Source organism: Schistocerca piceifrons, chromosome 3 (genome assembly GCF_021461385.2).
Source record: "Schistocerca piceifrons isolate TAMUIC-IGC-003096 chromosome 3, iqSchPice1.1, whole genome shotgun sequence".
In the NCBI taxonomy this organism is placed as follows: Eukaryota; Metazoa; Arthropoda; class Insecta; order Orthoptera; family Acrididae; genus Schistocerca; species Schistocerca piceifrons.
This window is the reverse complement of record NC_060140.1, coordinates 242608928-242627326: the sequence shown is the minus strand read 5'-3', so window position 1 is coordinate 242627326 and position 18399 is coordinate 242608928. Positions and strand designations below refer to the sequence as shown.

The 18399-nt window shown below is 42.7% G+C and overlaps 1 non-coding gene across 1 annotated transcript; it reads right to left on the bottom strand.

Annotated features, from left to right (window-relative positions):
• Positions 1 to 14239: 14239 nt before the first annotated feature.
• On the bottom strand, positions 14240 to 14314 carry Trnaw-cca. The gene has a single exon. It is a non-coding gene; the product is annotated as a tRNA-Trp (tRNA).
• Positions 14315 to 18399: the final 4085 nt, after the last annotated feature.

Below are 18399 nucleotides of genomic sequence, written 5' to 3'. Positions count from 1 at the left end.
GTCTGAGAGTATTCCGCCTGTCTCCTACCGCTTGCAAACCGAATGGAATAGTTTTGTTGTGGCTGGCTCTCCCAAGGCTACCGGTAGTTATGATGGAATGTCGTTTTCTCTAGGGGTCTTGTTTCTCCGCTCAGCTTAATTCTTCTCGCAGCATTATGTCTCCCATCTCGCTATATCTGCGTACTCCTCCATTTCCATAATACTGTTTTCAGTTTCATCTCGCTTGTACAGATCTTCTATATATTCCTTCCACCTTCCAGTTTTCTCTTCTTTGCATAGGAATTGTTTTCCATATAAGATTTTGATATTCATATACACTGCTGGCCACCGTAAGTGCAACAGCCTGAAGGAAGCATCCGATTCAAGTGAATTTTACACCATGGGTTTGCAGCGATGAGATATGCAACTGATTAGAATTTCAGCGCAGGCGCACATCACGCGCGCCTGTGGCGCCACCTCATAGCGCCATTTAAGGCTTGGCGATTTCGACGAGTGTACGTTCGGCACGTGTGTTTACCTTGTGGTTGTTTCACAAGACGATCAGTTATGCCTCGTAGACACAGCGAACATCTTTTGATTAAGTATCCGAGTTCGACAAAGGAAGGATAGTGGCTTACCGAGATTGTGGATTATCATACAGAGAAATCGCTAGTCGTGTTGGATGAAACCAAACAACTGTAATGCGGATATGTGACCGTTGGATGCAGGAGGGTACGACGGACCGACGTGGTCGACCGCATTCACCTCGGTGCACCACTGCACGTGCTGATAGGCAAATTGTGCGCATGGCAGTGACGGATCGCTCAGTGACATCCCGAACCATAGCACAGCACATTGCGTCTGTAACGCATCATCCAGTGTCTGCGCGTACCATTCGACGCCGTTTACAGCAGAGTGGTCTGTCCGCAAGACGTCCATTGCTTCGTCTACCATTGACGCAGAACCACAGACGTCTCCGTCGCCAATGGTGTGATGACAGACGGATGTGGACGGCAGAATGGAATGACGTTGTCTTTACTGACGAGGCACGCTTCTGTCTGCAGCACCACGATGGTCGGATTCGAGTGTGGAGACACCGTGGAGAGAGAATGCTGGACAGCTGCATTATGCACCGCCACACTGGTCTTGTACCGGGTATTATGGTATGGGGCGGTATTGGATATTACTCTTGCACGCCTCTAGTACGCATTGCCGGTACTTCAAATAGCCGGCGCTACATATCCGAGGTGCTGGAGCCAGTTGTCCTTCCTTACCATCAGGGCTCGGCCACAGCCATATTTCAACAGGATAATGCACGACCACACGTGGCACGCATTGTCCAAAGGTTCTTCGTCAATAACCAGATTGAATTGCTTCCATGGCCGGCTCGCTCTCCGGATCTTTCGCCGATAGAAAACATGTGGTCCATGGTTGCTCAACGAGTGACCCAGATTACATCCCCAGCTGCCACACCAGATGATCTTTGGCAACGTGTGGAAGCTGCTTGGGCTGCTGTACCCCAGGAACACATCTAATGTCTCTTTGACTCAATGCCGAGACGTGTGGCAGCGGTGATCTCCAACAATGGCGGCTACTCTGGCTACTGATTCTGGCAGGAACCACATGTCACAGACGTCTGTAAACGTAATCATTTGATACTTGGTCAGCATGTTATCTACAAAATAAATCTTGTTGTGCTACCTCTTGTCTTTCTTGGTGTTGCATTTACGGTGGCCAGCAGTGTAGCTTCTGCTCTTTTCCCCAGAGGCTTTCTTAATTTTACTGTAGGCAGTGTCTGTCTTTGCACTAGTTTTATATGCTTCTAAATTCTTACATCTTTCTTACGAAAAGCTTAACGTATGGAAAAGCCGAGAGGAAACTTCTGATGCGGATGGTATACTCATACTGCACCACAAAACACCTGTCTATGACAAACTATTGCTGAACTATTCAGCTCACTCATCATTGTCCTTCCAGAGGATTATTCAGGAAACAAAGCTTCCAAAAGCAGATATTTTTAATCTCATGTGCTCAAACACGAAAAAATTTCCAGGGAAACATTCGCGTGATATTCATTTTCATCATATCCTAGCTCCGGCCAAAACTGTTTTCTAAGATCTACTTCCACTAAAGTACATGACGTTTGGCGCAGAATTTTTGGCTTCTTGCGTTTAATGATAGAAGTCAGTATATTTAAATTGGTGACGTAAACTTTACTGAAACACAAAAAATTCGGCAAAACAATAATCGGAATATATAATTTTGTTTTATACTGACAAACACGCGGTAAATGACTGACATGCTATCTAATTTTTAGAAAATACTTTTGTACGCTCTGTCACATCAGGTTTTAAAGACATCGATAAAATTAATTCTCTCATGGAAGTCCGTTGATCAGAAATTCTTTCATCATTATTAGTTGTTTTTAATGCAACGCCAGAAGTTTCTCTGGCGTCTTCGCTGCAACTGCAATGAAATTATCCTTTACGTTCAATTTGCTTTCTGTGGAAAATGTATGAATTATACTTTGATTCGTAGGTGAGTTGTGTAAACCGTGGACACCCCGGTTTACATGTGCGATCAACTTGCACTGTTGGATAAGTAAGGCAGTATTAACATCACAATAGCCGAATCCATCACCTTGCCTTACAGTTTTAGGACATTTCTCAGATATTTCAAGAAAAGTTCTATGCCAACTATTCTTTCGTGTATTGCTTTGAGTATCTGGAAGTATGTCTAGGAAAAAGACCCTGCGCAAATGTTTCTTTATACATACTGTTTTGACCCAAGAAATGATTTATAACACAATGTAGCCCAATGTAGTTAGTGCTTACTTTGCGCAATGGAAAGGATTATGGGCGTAAATTACTTGAGTTAATTTATTGGTCACAGTTACTTCTAGCAGTTTCATAATCTGGTTCTTAAAACGTATACTTCAGCCACCTTATAGGAGAATCGTGTCCAATCAGCATGAGTGGCTCCCTCTAATAACCTAACATATCACTGTGCAAGACTTAAAATATAAAGATCCAAAGAAATCACCTCGAACACAATGCGATAAACAGCAAGCAGTCCCAGAATATTCACACCATCACTGACCTTATACCCTCAAAAAACACGCAAAGAATAACAAACGGTTACTGATGACTGCAGATAATCATAGTCAGCTGCAGAATGTGTACAGAGACCTGGGAGTGAGAAAAAGAGGTGTGAGTCGTTGGGCGAGATAAACTATGTGAGCGAAAGTATCCGGACACCCCCAAAAACATACGTTTTTCATATTAGGCGCATTGTGCTGCCACCTACTGCCAAGTACTAGATATCAGTGACCTCAGTAGTCATAAGGCATCGTGAGAGACCAGAATGGGGCGCTCCACGAAACTCACGGACGTCGAACGTGGTCAGGTGTTTGGGTGTCACTTGTCTGTCCGAAAGGTCTCCACACTCCTAAACATCTGTAGGTCCACTGTTTACTATGATATAGTGAAATAGAAACGTAAAGGGACACGTACAGTACAAAAGCGTACAGGCTGACCAGGTCTGTTGACTGGCAGAGACCGCCGACAGTTGAAGAGGGTCGTACTGTTTAATAGGCAGACATGTATCCAGACCATCACACAAGAATTCCAAACAGCATCAGGAGCCACTGAAAACACTATGACAATTAGGCGAGAGGTTAGAAAACTTGGATTTCATGGTCGAGCGGCTGCTCATAATCCATATATCACGCCAGTAAATGCCAAACGACGCCTCGCTTTGTGTAAGGAGCGTAAACATTGGATTGTTGAACAGTGGAAACATGTGTGGAGTGAAGAATCACGGTACACAATGTGGCGATCCGATGTCAGGGTGTGGGCATGGTGAATGCCCGGTAAACGTCATCTGCCAGCGTGTGTAGTGCCAACAGCAAAATTCGGAGACGGTGGTATTATGGTGTGGTCGTCTTTTTCATGGAGTGGTTTGCACCCCTTGTTGTTTTGCGTGGCACTATCACAGCACAGGCCTACACTGATGTTGTAAGCACCTTCTTCCTTCCCACTTTCAACACGATCGAGCACCTGTTCATAATGCACCGCCTGTGGCGGAGTGGTTACACGACTATAACATCCCTGTAATGGACTGGTCAGCGCAGAGTCCTGACCTGAATCCTATAAATCACTTTTGGGATGCTTTGGAACGCCGACTTCGTGCCAGGCCTCACCGACTGACATTGATATCTCTCCTCAGTAGAGGAACCCGTGAAGAATGGGGTGCTATTCCCGAAGAAACATTCCAGCACCTGACTGAACGTATGCCTGCGAGAGTGGAAGCTGTCATCAAGGCTAAGCATGGACCAACACCATACGGAATTCTAGCATTACCGATGGAGCGCGCCACGGACGTGCATGTCATTTTCAATCAGGTGTCCGGATACTATTGATCACATAGTGTATATGTCATCATCGCAACAACGTCACGCAAACCTATCTGATCTCACAGCAGTGACTCCTGCAGCGCTAGAATGTGTGGACATCGTCATTCGAGGTGGTCGACAGATCACAATCAAACAGCTTTCTGCACATCTGGACGTGTGTGTAGGCAGTGCTGACACAGCCGTCCACCAGTTGGAGCTGTTGGGGTACTCAAAGGTGGTGCTCACTGGGTTCCTCGCCGCCTAACAGAAGACCATAAGGAACAACGAAGGTCCATCTGTGGTGAACGTCTTTCACGTTGTGAGGCTGATCGTAACAATTTTTGTCGGACATCGTTGTAGATGATGAGACAGGAACTTATCATTTCTAACCGGAAACAAAACGACAATCCATTTTGTGGCGCCACACCACCTCTGCCGGCCGGGGTGGCCGAGAGGTTCTAGGCGCTTCAGTCTGGAACCGCGCGACCGCTACGGTCGCAGGTTCGAATCCTGCCTCGGGCATGGATGTGTGTGATGTCCTTACGTTAGTTAGGTTTAAGAAGTTCTAAGTTCAAGGGGACTGATGACCTCAGAAGTTAAGCCCCATAGTGCTCAGAGCCATTTGAACCAACACCACCTCTGCTCTGAAGAAACTGTTCAAATCCGCAACCTCAGCCAGTTAAACTCATAGCTTCGGTCTTCTGGGACTCTGAAAGGATTATTCGTTTCGATTCCCTCCCTCATGGTGCAACGATCAACTCTGAAGTTTAGTGTCCTACCCTCAGGAGAATGAAGAAACAAATTCAGTGTGTTCATTGCCACAAAAATGAAATGATAGTTCATTATGGGCTAATAAGCGAACGCGAGTTGCCTCAACTGATACCACAGGTATATTTTTAAAATGATTTTTCCCAGTAACGTATGTGCTCATTAAAGCTGCAATATGTTGTTTAATTTCTTCTTCTTCTCCTCCTCCACCTCCTCCTCCTTCTTATCCTCCTTCTATTGCAGTGTGTTGGAAGTGTGTGGACTCAGCGTTGCACATGCAACGACTACTCCATGACATGACGAATACCCCCGCACACTTCATCGACAACGTATTCGCTGCGCCTGGAAACACTACCACAGCCTGGTCTGTCACCATCACTGTGGTATGGGCCGATGACACTAGCTCGTTTGCCAGCATAGACGTACCCTGGACCACCTCGGAATCATCGTGGAGCTCTGTTTCTTAGCGCAATCAACGATAATACTGTGATGGACTGGCTGCGAATGATAGTACAACACATCCCTGCGAAGAATAAAGTTATAAGGGACCCCTACATTTGTGTGTTTCTTTAATTTCGCATTATATTTATCAGTTACTTATCCTTCTTTCCACATGAGACGGAGGTCGTATTCACCTTGCCTGCAAACACTACTGCAGCTAGGTCCATCACACGACATGGGCTGATGACACCGTCTTGTCTGCCAACACAACTGCACCCTGGACCCTCTCGCTATATTTATGGACCTGCGTGGCGCCGGCCATCACTTTGACGTCACTCTCGGCCTAGCAGTAGGACCCCTGCCACTTTTGTTATGAAACACTAAGTAAATCCTGTGGCTGCATTGGACTACACTGTGAGTGCTGGCACTTTTGGGGACAGGATCTCACTAGTTCATGTTGACAAAATGAGTAGGGACCACCTGTAGCTCCACTTTTTCTCCGTCCGCAGCTCGTGGTCTCACGGTCGCGTTCTCGCTTCCCGAGCACGGGGTACCGGGTTCGATTCCCGGTGGGGTCTGGGATTTCTCACTTCCTTTAGATGACTGGGTGTCATCATTTCATCATCATTAATGCACGTGGCGAGACTGGACTGAGAAAAGGTTATGCATTTTTACGGGCGCTGATAACCGCGCAGTTGAGCGCCGCACAAACCAAACATCATCATCATCATCATCCACCTTTTCTCGATGCCCTCTAAGACGCTTTGGAAAAGAGTTCCCTGAGATCGTCAGCGACCTGCGGTATCCTGCCATTAAGTGTTACACAGCTGTATATGGTGAGATTACTCTTCTTGTGAAAGAGAGTAATGATGTTGGCGAGGAAATGATCGTCGTCCAAATTTGGATGAGATCTGGTGTGATATCGTGGGACGATTCAGTCACAGAATGATATGGAACTTTCTTCGACAGTGGTATAATAGGCAGTTTTTCCAAAATGCCTTAAAGAGGGTTGAGTACAGCACTCAGATGTGTATTCCACCTTGATGTATACTGGTATGTCTATAACACACTTTACGTTGGGGGGCGGGAAGATTCAATTTCATCCCTCTTCCAGAAAATATTGGCACTGAACGTACTTAAATTAATGTTCACAATCGAGATGTAATAGATAAATATTATATTGCATGGTCAGTTCTGACTAGCAAAAGGAATTACCCTAAATAAAGCTATTATGCAAGTAAATAAAAAACATATGTCCGTGACCAATACAGCTTCAAAGGCACCTTGCGAGCTAACCTCCCAAAGATTTTCGGGCTCACATGCGGTTCCTCTTCATCGAAATGTCTTGGCTCAAACTCGTCTAGGGGTAGAACCGCACCTGTGGCATTGCACGCCCTAAATTAGACACTTGTGACCCTTTGGTGAAATTGTCTGGGGGATGACAAGTTTGCGACATTGTATGAAACATACAACGTTAATGTACCATATAACAACAGCAATAACAATATCGGGAGCTAAATTAACGACCCATAAATTATGTAGGCCACACAGTTGCGATTTGATTAGAATGTTTATTCAGAAGGAAAACTAATAGCGAAAGTGGTCGTATTTAGAATTACTATTACACTCGAGTGCATACCATTTGACACATTTCGATCATTTACAATCTCGTCGCGAATTACAAGTCCAATACTCCACCTCGTTAACTACACGAAAAGTTAGAGTTCACAACAGGCGAACGGCTGCTCACCGCTCAGAGACTAAGTCCCGCTATACCACACAACGCGAAATTTTCTAAGTCGTTTCACTTCCTAGCTACCTAAAGACCGACCGTCCGCTTTCGCGTCTCCACCAGCACTGTCTCTCTGCCCATCCCCGGCCACGTTTCCCCCGCGCCGAATATCCTCGCTCAACTGACTAATGCAGTTCCTTTCCCTGAAGCCGTCCATCTGATTGGCTACCGTTTATTCTACATTGTTTTACATTTTAACATATTTCAATAATCGAAGTTTCACTTCATTCACGTTCTAAATAATGTAACACTAATAAACATTACATAATAAATGTTAAATTCTTTTACATAAAACCGATACAATTTCCTTCTGAACTTTGAATGTCACGACCAGTAGCGTTGCACCATTGTGCTTTCTGATAAGTAAAAAAAGAACAAAAGTAACTATTATGCACTAAACTTTACAACAAACATTCTATTGCCTAATGGTGGAATAAGGTGTCATGCTGTCATCTTTCAGTGTGTTTTGTGTGGAGGAAATGATGATCTGATGCTTAATTGAAAATACTGATAGTTTATATTTATCTTTTAAACAAATATTTACAACATTTATCATTTTAATGATGCACTTCTATATGAAATGTCGATCGTTAAGATCGACCAAAGCCTTTAGATTTTAGAATTCAGGTCTTTGTTACAAAACTTGTTAATTTCACTATAACAGTAAATCCTAAGCTATTATAGATATGATCAATATTCAAGTTTTATTGTGATCGTCATGAAAATTTCCGAAGGATGGAAGATTAAAATTAGTGTGGCTTCGTTCCCTGAATTACTACAAAATCAAATAGTTTTCATAAATGTTACCATTTAGTGGCCGATCTTAGATCCGCCATATTTAACACTGCTACGTCTCCCTGGCCACAAACAGCTTCTACAAGGTTTCCCTATGACGTAGGTTCTCCTCTGTCTCACTCGCACACAACAGCGCTTAGGCTCCATTCAGCACAATAGACACCTATGAGTTTCCTTCACGACAGGGTTCGTTTCACAATTCCTGAAGGCTGTCTCTTTCGGCCACATATTTAAATGAGAGCGAAACGCTCGCTAACTCACAACCCCACTCCCCATAACACTCGAGGACCTACCAAAAATCGAGGGGCAGAACCCTGATTATTCAGTTCACATATCCATCCTGGTTGTTGATTATAGCAAGCCAGAAGATGATGAAATGGTGAAAATGAGATCAACGTGCAGAACGAAGAAGTTAAACATAAAGTAGGACACCTCAATTTTTCAAAATTAGCAAAACTATATGTGAATCAAAAGCAAGTCCCATCTATTTTGCAACCAACTGAGGAAATAAGAACATAAATGGTATTTTTCTTATAGATACCTCAACTCTTTTACAAAGAGTATCTTAAATCCTAGAGTGGGGACATCATTTTTATGAGATGACTGGGAGCACGGCACACTTTGCTCATGTGTAAAGAATAGCTGTCACTATGTTATCAAGGTAAACATGTAGGAACAAAATTGCAGTTTAATCTCAGTTTAATTCAACAGTGGTAATATAAACTTACATTATATGAGTTAAAGCACTGTTTAACTAAACCATAATAAAATTAACTTTCATGATATATATATGGGTAACGTAGGAGTGTGTTTAATAATGACTAAGAAAATAGGAATGCGGGTAAGCTACTATAAACAGCTTAGTGAACGCATTATCGTAGCCAAGATAGACACGAAGCTCACACCTACCACAGTAGTACAAACTTACATGCCAACTAGCTTTGCAGATGATGGAGAGATTCAAGAAATGTATGATGAGGCAAAAGAAATTATTCATATAGTTAAAGGAAACGAAAATTTGTTTCTGATGGGGGTCTGGAATTCGATTGCAGGAAAAGGAAGGGAAGGAAAAATAGTAGATGAATATCAACTGGGGGAAAGGAATGAAAGAGGAAGCCGTCTGGTAGAGTTTTGCACAGAGCTTAATTTAATCGTCGCTAATACTTTGTTTAAGAATCATAAAAGAAGTCTGTATACTGGAAGACACCAACAGATATCAGAAGGTTTCGGATTGATTATATAATAGGTATACATAGGTGTAGCACTCAGATGTTATATTGTAAGACATTCCCAGTGGCAGATGTGGAGTCTGAACACAATTTACCCCTGGTTATGAACTGCGAATTAAACTGAAGAAACTGGAAAAAGGTACTAAGTTAAGAAGGGTGTTCTGGATAAGTTGAAAGAACCAGAGGTTGTTGAGAGCTTCAGAGAGAGCACCAGGCAACCGTTGACTAGAACAGGGAAAAGGTATACAGGAGAAGATGAGTTGTTGGCTCTAAGAGATGAAATAGTGAAGGCGGGGAGGGGGGGGATCAATTAGATAAGAAGACCAGGCCTAGCGAGAGTCCGTGGATAACACAAGCGATATTGAATTTAATTGATGAAACGAGAAAATTTAAAAGTGCATCAAATGAAACAGGCGAAATTAAATACAAATGTCTAAAAAATGAGATTGACAGAAAGTGCAGAATTGCTAAGCAGCAATAGTTAGAGGACAAAGTAATTAGAAGCATAATTCACTAGGGGAATGGCAGATATTACCTACAGGATAAGGGAAGCAGTTGTATGAATAACAAGAGCTCATATATTAAACCAGTCACAAGCAAATAAGGGAAAGCTGAAAGATGGAAGGGGTATATAGAGGGTCTATTCAAGGTAGGTGCACATAGAAGAAGATTAGATGGGAGAATGATTCTGTGAGAAGTAGAAACAAGGCCTCAGGGGTAGACAACATTCCGTCAGAACTACTGATAGTCTTGGGAGAGCCAGCCGTGACAAAACTCTGCCATCTAGTGTGCAAGATGTATGAGACAGACGAAATATCGTCAGACTTCAAGAAGAATGTGGTATTTCCAATTCCAAAGAAAGCAGTTGCTGACAAGTGTGAAAGCTGGTGGAGGTAATAAGTTCCTACGGGACCAAACTGCTTAGGTCATCGGTCCAGGCTTACACACTACTTAGTCTAACTTAAACTAACTTACGCTAAGAACAACACACACACCCATGCCTGAGGGAGGACTCGAACCCTCGGGGAGAGGACCCGGGCGAACTGTAGCAAGGCACAAAGAGAAAGTTGCTAATTATCACTTTAATGTCATTATTGCAAGATACTAACGCGAATTCTTTACAGAAAAACGGAAGATCTGGTAGAAGCAGACCTCGCGGAAGATCAGTTTGGACTCTGGAGAAATGTTGGAACAATCGAGGCAAAACTGACCCTACGACTCATCGAAGAAGATAGGTTAAGGAAAGGTAAGCCTACATTTATAGCAATTGTAGACTTAGGGAAAGCTTTTAACAATTATGACTATAATACCCTCTTTGAAAATCTGAAGATAGCAGGGCTAAAATACAGGGAGCGAAAGGCTATTTACAATTTGTACAGAAACCAGACGGCAATAATAAGAGTAGAGTGGCATGAAAAGGAAGCAATGATTGACAAAGGAATGAGACACGTTTGTAGCCTGTCCCCTGTTATTCAAACTGTACACTGAACAAGCAGTTAAGGAAGCCAAAGAAAAGTTTGGAGTAGGAATTAAAGCTCAGGGAGAAGAAATAAAAACTTTGACGTTTGCTGATGACATTGTCATTCTATTCAGAGACAGCAAAGAACTTGAAAGACAGTGGTACGGAATGGACAGTGTTTTGAAAGGAGGATATAAGATGAAAATCAACAATAGCAAAATAAGCATAATGTAATGTAGTCGAATTAAATCAAGCAATGCTAAGCAAATCAGGTTGGGAAACGAGACACTTAAAGTAGTAGATAAGTTTTGCTATTTTTGCAGCAAAATAACTGATTATGACCGAAGTAGAGAGGATATAAAATATTGACTGGCAATGGCTAGAAAAGCATTTCTGAAGAAGAGAAATCTGGTAACATCGAATATAGATTTATGTGTTAGGAAGACTTTTTTGAGGGTATTTATCCGGAGTGTAGCCAGGTGTGGAAGTGAAACATGGCCGGTAAACAGTTTAGACAAGAAGAGAACAGATGATTTCGAAATGTGGTGCCAGGGAAGAACGCTGAAGATTACATGGGTCGGTCACGAAACTAATGAGGAACTACTGAATACGACTGGGGAAACAAGAAATTTGTGGCACAACCTGACCAAAAAAAGAGATCGGTTGATAGGACCTCAACGGATCGCCAGTTTAGTATTTGAGGGTTTGAGGGAAGTGGGGTGGTGGCCGGGGGGTGGGGGTGGGGGTGGGGAGGGTGCTAAGAATCGTAGAGGAAGATCAGAAAGTGAATACAGTAAGCAGACTGAAAAGGATGTAGGTAGCAGTAGTCATTTGGCGATGAAGAAGCTCGCATAGAATAGAATACCGTGAAGAGCTGCATCAATCCAGTCTTTGGACTGAAGACCACAACAACATCAACACTATATCACTTTGTCGCCATGTGCGAGTGTTACCCCGCAGTAATTATCCATTTGACACGTTAAACAGTGTATTACATCACGTCGGAGACAACCACATATTTGACTGCTAATTCTCTTAGACTACTTCCTCATTGAGGGATTGTTCTGCTAGTTCAGAATCTGGGTCTTTTCTTGTACGGATTGTAAATTTTTTCTCACCTAGCTCACATACTCATTTGATGCACGACAGTACAAGTTAGCACTGTGTTAGCAAAAGCAATAACGAAGGAGCAGCTATAGGCTGGCAATTGTAAAACAATAGGGGAACGGAACAAGACAATGTTATTTGTGGATGGTGCACTTTATACATAGGTGCACCCACTCGCGGGATAAATGCCACTCATTCACTGCTCAAGCCAAGAACTGGTACTGTGGAAATGCCGACCCTAGATAAAAATTTGTTAGGGTTAAGGAATGCAGAACACCAGGAGCGATGTCTGTTCGTTGTAATAAAAAAAATGGTTCAAATGGCTCTGAGCACTACGGGACTCAACTGCTGAGGTCATTAGTCCCCTAGAACTTAGAACTAGTTAAACCTAACTAACCTAAGGACATCACAAACATCCATGCCCGAGGCAGGATTCGAACCTGCGACCGTAGCGGTCTTGCGGTTCCAGACTGCAGCGCCTTCGTTGTAATCGCCGACTCTGAGTGCCTCCTAGCTACTGTAGCGCATTGCGAAGGTAACCCCTCTGTCTCCCTTAGTACATTCACAGAACCTTGTTTACTGTATGAAGAATTGTATAAAGTTTATGCTCGTATGACTCCATTGCAACAATTTCGAATCATACAATGGGGCTAATACTGCAAGATGGTTGCTCACTGGGCTCGAAAAACATGGTAAGTTGATTGGATTTATCACAACAAAGTTCCTGTCACCACCTCTCATGAAAACAATGCCTATAACGAGCAGACAGTTGTCATATTTGAGGACTGCCTCTGGGTAGGGGAAGTGAAAACTCCACGTAGAGATCATTTTCATCTAATGGGAATGTTCAGTGGTGCATCCCACAATGCATGTGATATGCACCACTTTCACTCCACTTCCTGGATTTTCTATGTTTCATTAAACGCTTCTTCATAACCTTGCTGAGACAAAGCGTCTAGAGGATATGCTTATCACCAGAGCCATATTGCCTGATGATATAAATTTTCAGCTTGTGATAAGAAGTGGGTCTTTCCATAAAAATGCCTGGATTTTATGGAATGACTCCAACGAACCGCATTGTCCAACAGAACCTCATTGTCATCTAATGGGAATGTTCCGTGGTGCAGCCCACAATGCGTGTGACATGCACCACTTCCACTGTCTGGCTTCTCAAATAAACTAACAGACACTGCCATAATGGGTGTGGAGTATGGCATGTGGCGAATGTTTGGCGGAAGTTCAGTATCACATGTTTAGGGTAATATCGAAGATTATACATGAATACTGATATACACCTGTTCACGGAGAAATTTGAGTGTTCTTGGGCACATACGCTCTTGATCCTGCCTACTACTTCACCACACCACGGCTTTTGTCTGTCGTAATCTTAAGAAGAACATGTATCAATACTGAACTGTTGACCTATGTTGACATGCTGCTCTTCTTCAGGTATGGTATTAGTGGCGGACTTTGACAGTGAATGCACTGGTACGCCAATGAGAATACACAATGAATAAGTGAGGAGGAGTACAAGGCATCTGACAATCTAAGTTACGTCCTCTACCTGGATTTACAAACAACCTCTCTGGGTATGTCATGCAACATAGTCTACCATTTTAATGGTTCTGATGGATGTCGATATTGTTTGATTGAAGAATGACAACGACAGTGTTGCGAATGTTGGTGAGGTATATGCTGTGGGAGCAGAACTGGCGTATCCCATCAATTTTCAGGACATGCACAGTGGCTTGCTGTTGTGCCCAGAGTGCATAGTCTTTCGAAGTAGCTCCATCCTGAAGCTGATGACAACACTGGGGAATAAGCAGCAATGTATAGCGCACTGCAGGAACCTCCATCCATGTCTTTGGTTGGCGAAGGAACTTGTTAGAATCATCTACAGTATCTCCTTGGTGCTTGAAGGAGTACATTGATGTAAACACTAAATAGAATGAAACTTCCTGGCAGATTAAAACTGTGTGCCCGACCGAGACTCGAACTCGGGACCTTTGCCTTTCGCGGGCAAGTGCTCTACCAACTGAGCTACCGAAGCACGACTCACGCCCGGTCTCACAGCTTTACTTCTGCCAGTATCTCGTCTCCTACCTTCCAAACTTTACAGAAGCTCTCCTGCGAACCTTGCAGAACTAGCACTCCTGAAAGAAAGGATATTGCGGAGACATGGCTTAGCCACAGCCTGGGGGATGTGTCCAGAATGAGGTTTTCACTCTGCAGCGGAGTGTGCGCTGATACGAAACTTCCTGGCAGATTAAAACTGTGTGCCCGACCGAGACTCGAACTCGGGACCTTTGCCTTTGGCGGGCAAGTGCTCTACCAACTGAGCTACCGAAGCACGACTCACGCCCGGTCTCACAGCTTTACTTCTGCCAGTATGTCGTCTCCTATCTTCAGGAGTGCTAGTTCTGCAAGGTTCGCAGGAGAGCTTCTGTAAAGTTTGGAGGGTAGGAGACGAGATACTGGCAGAAGTAAAGCTGTGAGACGGGGCGTGAGTCGTGCTTCGGTAGCTCAGTTGGTAGAGCACTTGCCCGCGAAAGGCAAAGGTCCCGAGTTCGAGTCTCGGTCGGGCTCACAGTTTTAATCTGCCAGGAAGTTTCATATCAGTGCACACTCCGCTGTAGAGTGAAAATCTCATTCTGGACTAAATAGAATGTTCTCGAGACATGTTGCTTAGAAAATTACTTTTACAAATTAATGATAAATTCTATTTTCGAAAAAAACAATGGAAAAGTTTCAGACTACCGCAAAAGTTACTGCAGAGGGGCTTATTACGGTACAAGCGATGACATCGCCAGGCCAAATTTCAGGGAGGCCTCCACCTTCAATGAAGGACTGGTCATTCTGGAGACGACCTAGGTATCAGTGCAGTTAATGGAGGCTGTCTATATTGGTATGTCTGCTCTGGATCTCTCCTAACTCCACATATACCTTTTCCACTACGAGTTTGCGTTATCAAACTTCGCTGACCCCAAGTTACTTTATATAGAAGATGACTGTTTCATCTATTGGATGTAAGGTTGCAATCTAAGTGAAGTAATTAGGTAAAATCAAGAAGAATTCAACAAATCAGGATATACATCCGATAATCCTTTTGAAATAATACCACGAAACAAGAAGGTTATTGGTTAGATGAAAGGCAAAGCTAATCGTTCGCTGATGGCTGAGTTTGTAAGGCTCAGATCGAAAATGTACGGCTACAGCATAGATACAGGTTCCACCCAGAGGTTGTCTAATTGTGTATATCATGCCACTTTAAAGGCTATCTCGATAGGTCATTACAAGGGTTGTCTGCTCGGGGGCATGAAACAAGTGTATGTAGAGAGAAAGTGAGAAATTTTTTAAAGAAATTTAGCATTCTTCGCTCCAATAGCCTTAGTGTAAATAAATGTACTTGATATAAAACATCAGAAAAAATAACGTTGTAAATCAAACCAGTGTTTATAAGTGAGAAGAAATGTCTGTTTAAATACATCAACAACGAATTTTTTATACAAAAAAAGAAAAAAAGTAGCTTTGTCGAAGTACGACTGTGTGTTTGTCATTAAATAAAAATAGCTAGGAAAAGAAAAGAGAAGAACTGCCAACAAACAACAGAAAGAACTATCGTAAAAAGTTGAATGGCAATAAGAGAAACTGTTAATTGGTTATATCACTGTTATTACTTCCAAGCTCTTTCAGTACAGAATTATAGTTCATTCGTTTATAAGAAACTCGAGCCTCTCCCCATGATGCACGGACTTCAAGTGAAGGAGCCTACTCAGTCTAACTAGTTATTAAGGATTGTAAAAGGAGGGTGGGAGGAGCCTACTCGTCTGTGGGGGAGGGAGGGGGTTTCCTTCCATTTTTATGTGCTCCCATTGGTCCAGTTGCTTCCCACAACTTTTATATCACGTGATTATATCAGATGCCCTGTATCTAGTTACTTCATGACCTTGAATGTAACTCAAACAATTGCCTAAGACGAATTGGGCCTCAAGGTAAGATCGCTATCTGAGCCACTGACAACCTACTGCTTATTAGTTAAAGGTTCATCACGTCACTGAAAGTGTGGGTTGCCCACCATCCTAGTCCCAAATCTTGAACCAGCTCCGCTTTCTTGCTGGGATTCACATGGAAAATCTATTCTGGGGAGTGAAACATAATGCGTGTGCAGGGCTACCGTGGTATTAGCTCCACACTATCTTCTGTGAGGTGAACATAAAAATTTCAACTAAGGCCGTTAGTCTCCACCGCTGCTAATCACAATGCGAACCACGGGAGCTGCTTTTGGCTCTAAAGCGGACATACTGTGTGATGAACGTGTGTCAGTGATCAGACAGAAGGATCTGAACGAACAAAGGCAGAGCAGGTGTTGTTCCCCGACGAGTTTTATAATGTAGAACGGTATCTATTGCGTCGGAAAAACGTAGATCATAAAGACCTTTTGTACATTTCGAAAATATGTAGCCTGAAAATGCTAAACCGTTCCACAACTACGAGTTCATTCACTATTTACGTGAGACTGTTGAAAAATGTATTCGTGTAGTGCAATTTAAGCGCTATTGTTACATCCCGTATGAAATACCAAACACAATAGCTTAGGAGAGGAATATTAAATTCAATAGTTCCGTACTCGGAACACAGTTAATCATTTCTTCTAGCGAAATGTAGATGTGTTGCATCAACGCAGCCGAATACGTACTATTTTAAAAATGTTATACTCAGCTCATTGTACATTTTTACTTCACTGAGTTTTCCTCTTTCCATCAGGTGCCATTTGGACATCATTTTTCAGAGACACATACCAATGCTACGTGAATAAAGTGCAAACAGGATCCATAATAACATACGAAACGAAGACAGATTCTGAAGTAGCGAAGACAACGTAAATATTAGTGTTTTGAACCTCAGACTAAATGTACCAGAATTTTTCTGCAACACATAAATATAGGCAGACGCGATGAGACTACAAAGCAAGAAGGCGCAGTTCTTAAAGTACAAGACTCGAATTTTGCGTAGTTAGAACATCAGGGTTTAAACTGTCAACTCTTTATCTTGGTTTAGGTTTAGCTTCCCTGAGCCACTTCATGTAACAGCAGTAAATGTTTCTTTTATATGTCTAAAACTGGTGGCTCCTATCATTCTTTTTCAGTCAAGACTGAGCTCTCTCGCTTAAGTCTCTGTAGACGAGATTCTAATTTTAGACCTAATAAACAGTCTTCTGAATGTATTTGTAAATTTTTAATTGAGTAAACAGGCCCAACAGAGTAATATACAGGCGAGAAAAGCAGAAGATAAAAGAATCACTGGTGGCCCAAGATGCGCAAATAAGAGGCTTACAAGAAATGAGAATGTTGTGCCAGAGGGAAAGACAATCCACCATCGTCACAGGAGATTTTTATAGGGTACGACATGCAAAAACGAAGAAGTGAATCTGATTCGATACCAACGAATGTGACACTACGACATGATTTATTTTACTGAAAGTGGGCGAGTTGGTGGGGGCTGCAGAGGGGGGTTTAAGAACGTGTAAGGTATCCAGTTAGACGTGTGAATCCTATTAAACTGAAGATCTATCTTTTATTTCCTAGGAAGACGTTTCTTCGCTCTCAAGACGAAGGCACAACCTCATAAATTCCAGAACTATGACACGATTTTCTTAAGAATGATCACATCTAGGTGATTAACTAGAATAATTCAGAATAAATGGAACAAAAACTGTGGATGTACTAGGTGCTAATAAACTCCGTGCCAGAAGAGGATAATATTCACGAAGGAAAGGAAGAGTTAAAAAATGGCTCTGAGGACTATGGGACTAACTTCTGAGGTTATCAGTCCCCTAGAACTTAGAACTACTTAAACCTAACTAACCTAAGGACATCACACACATCTATGCCCGAGACAGGATTCGAACCTGCGACCGCAGCGGTCGCGTGGTTCCAGACGAAGTGTTAAAAGGTACCAAAATGTTTTCATGTTACTTATGTACGTAGACAATGCTACTGATGTAATGGAAAGGTCAGCTTAAGCGACTGGTAAAAGTACAAAGATAAACGGATGATGTGACTGATATGCTAAACCGAGGTGCCAATAATCTCAGTGCATCTCACTGAAGAAGGCCTACGTTAATTCCTGTTATAGTCATTGCCAGTGTGATGATGACTAGTTCGTGGCGCGCTCAACTACGCTGTCGTCAGCACCCGTACAAAGTCCCAATATTTACAGGGTACAAGTTATACACAATCCACTCTACCCACTGTCACGAATGTTGATGATGATGAAATGATGAGGACAGCACAAACACCCTGTCCCCGGGCAGAGAAAATCCATTGCTAGTGTACTCCTGCATCAGTAGTACTATAGAAGACGTAGACGAAATTTTGGTAAAAGTACAAATGATATAGAAAACGACCGAAAAGTTCATAAGTCAGTGCTTTTTCTC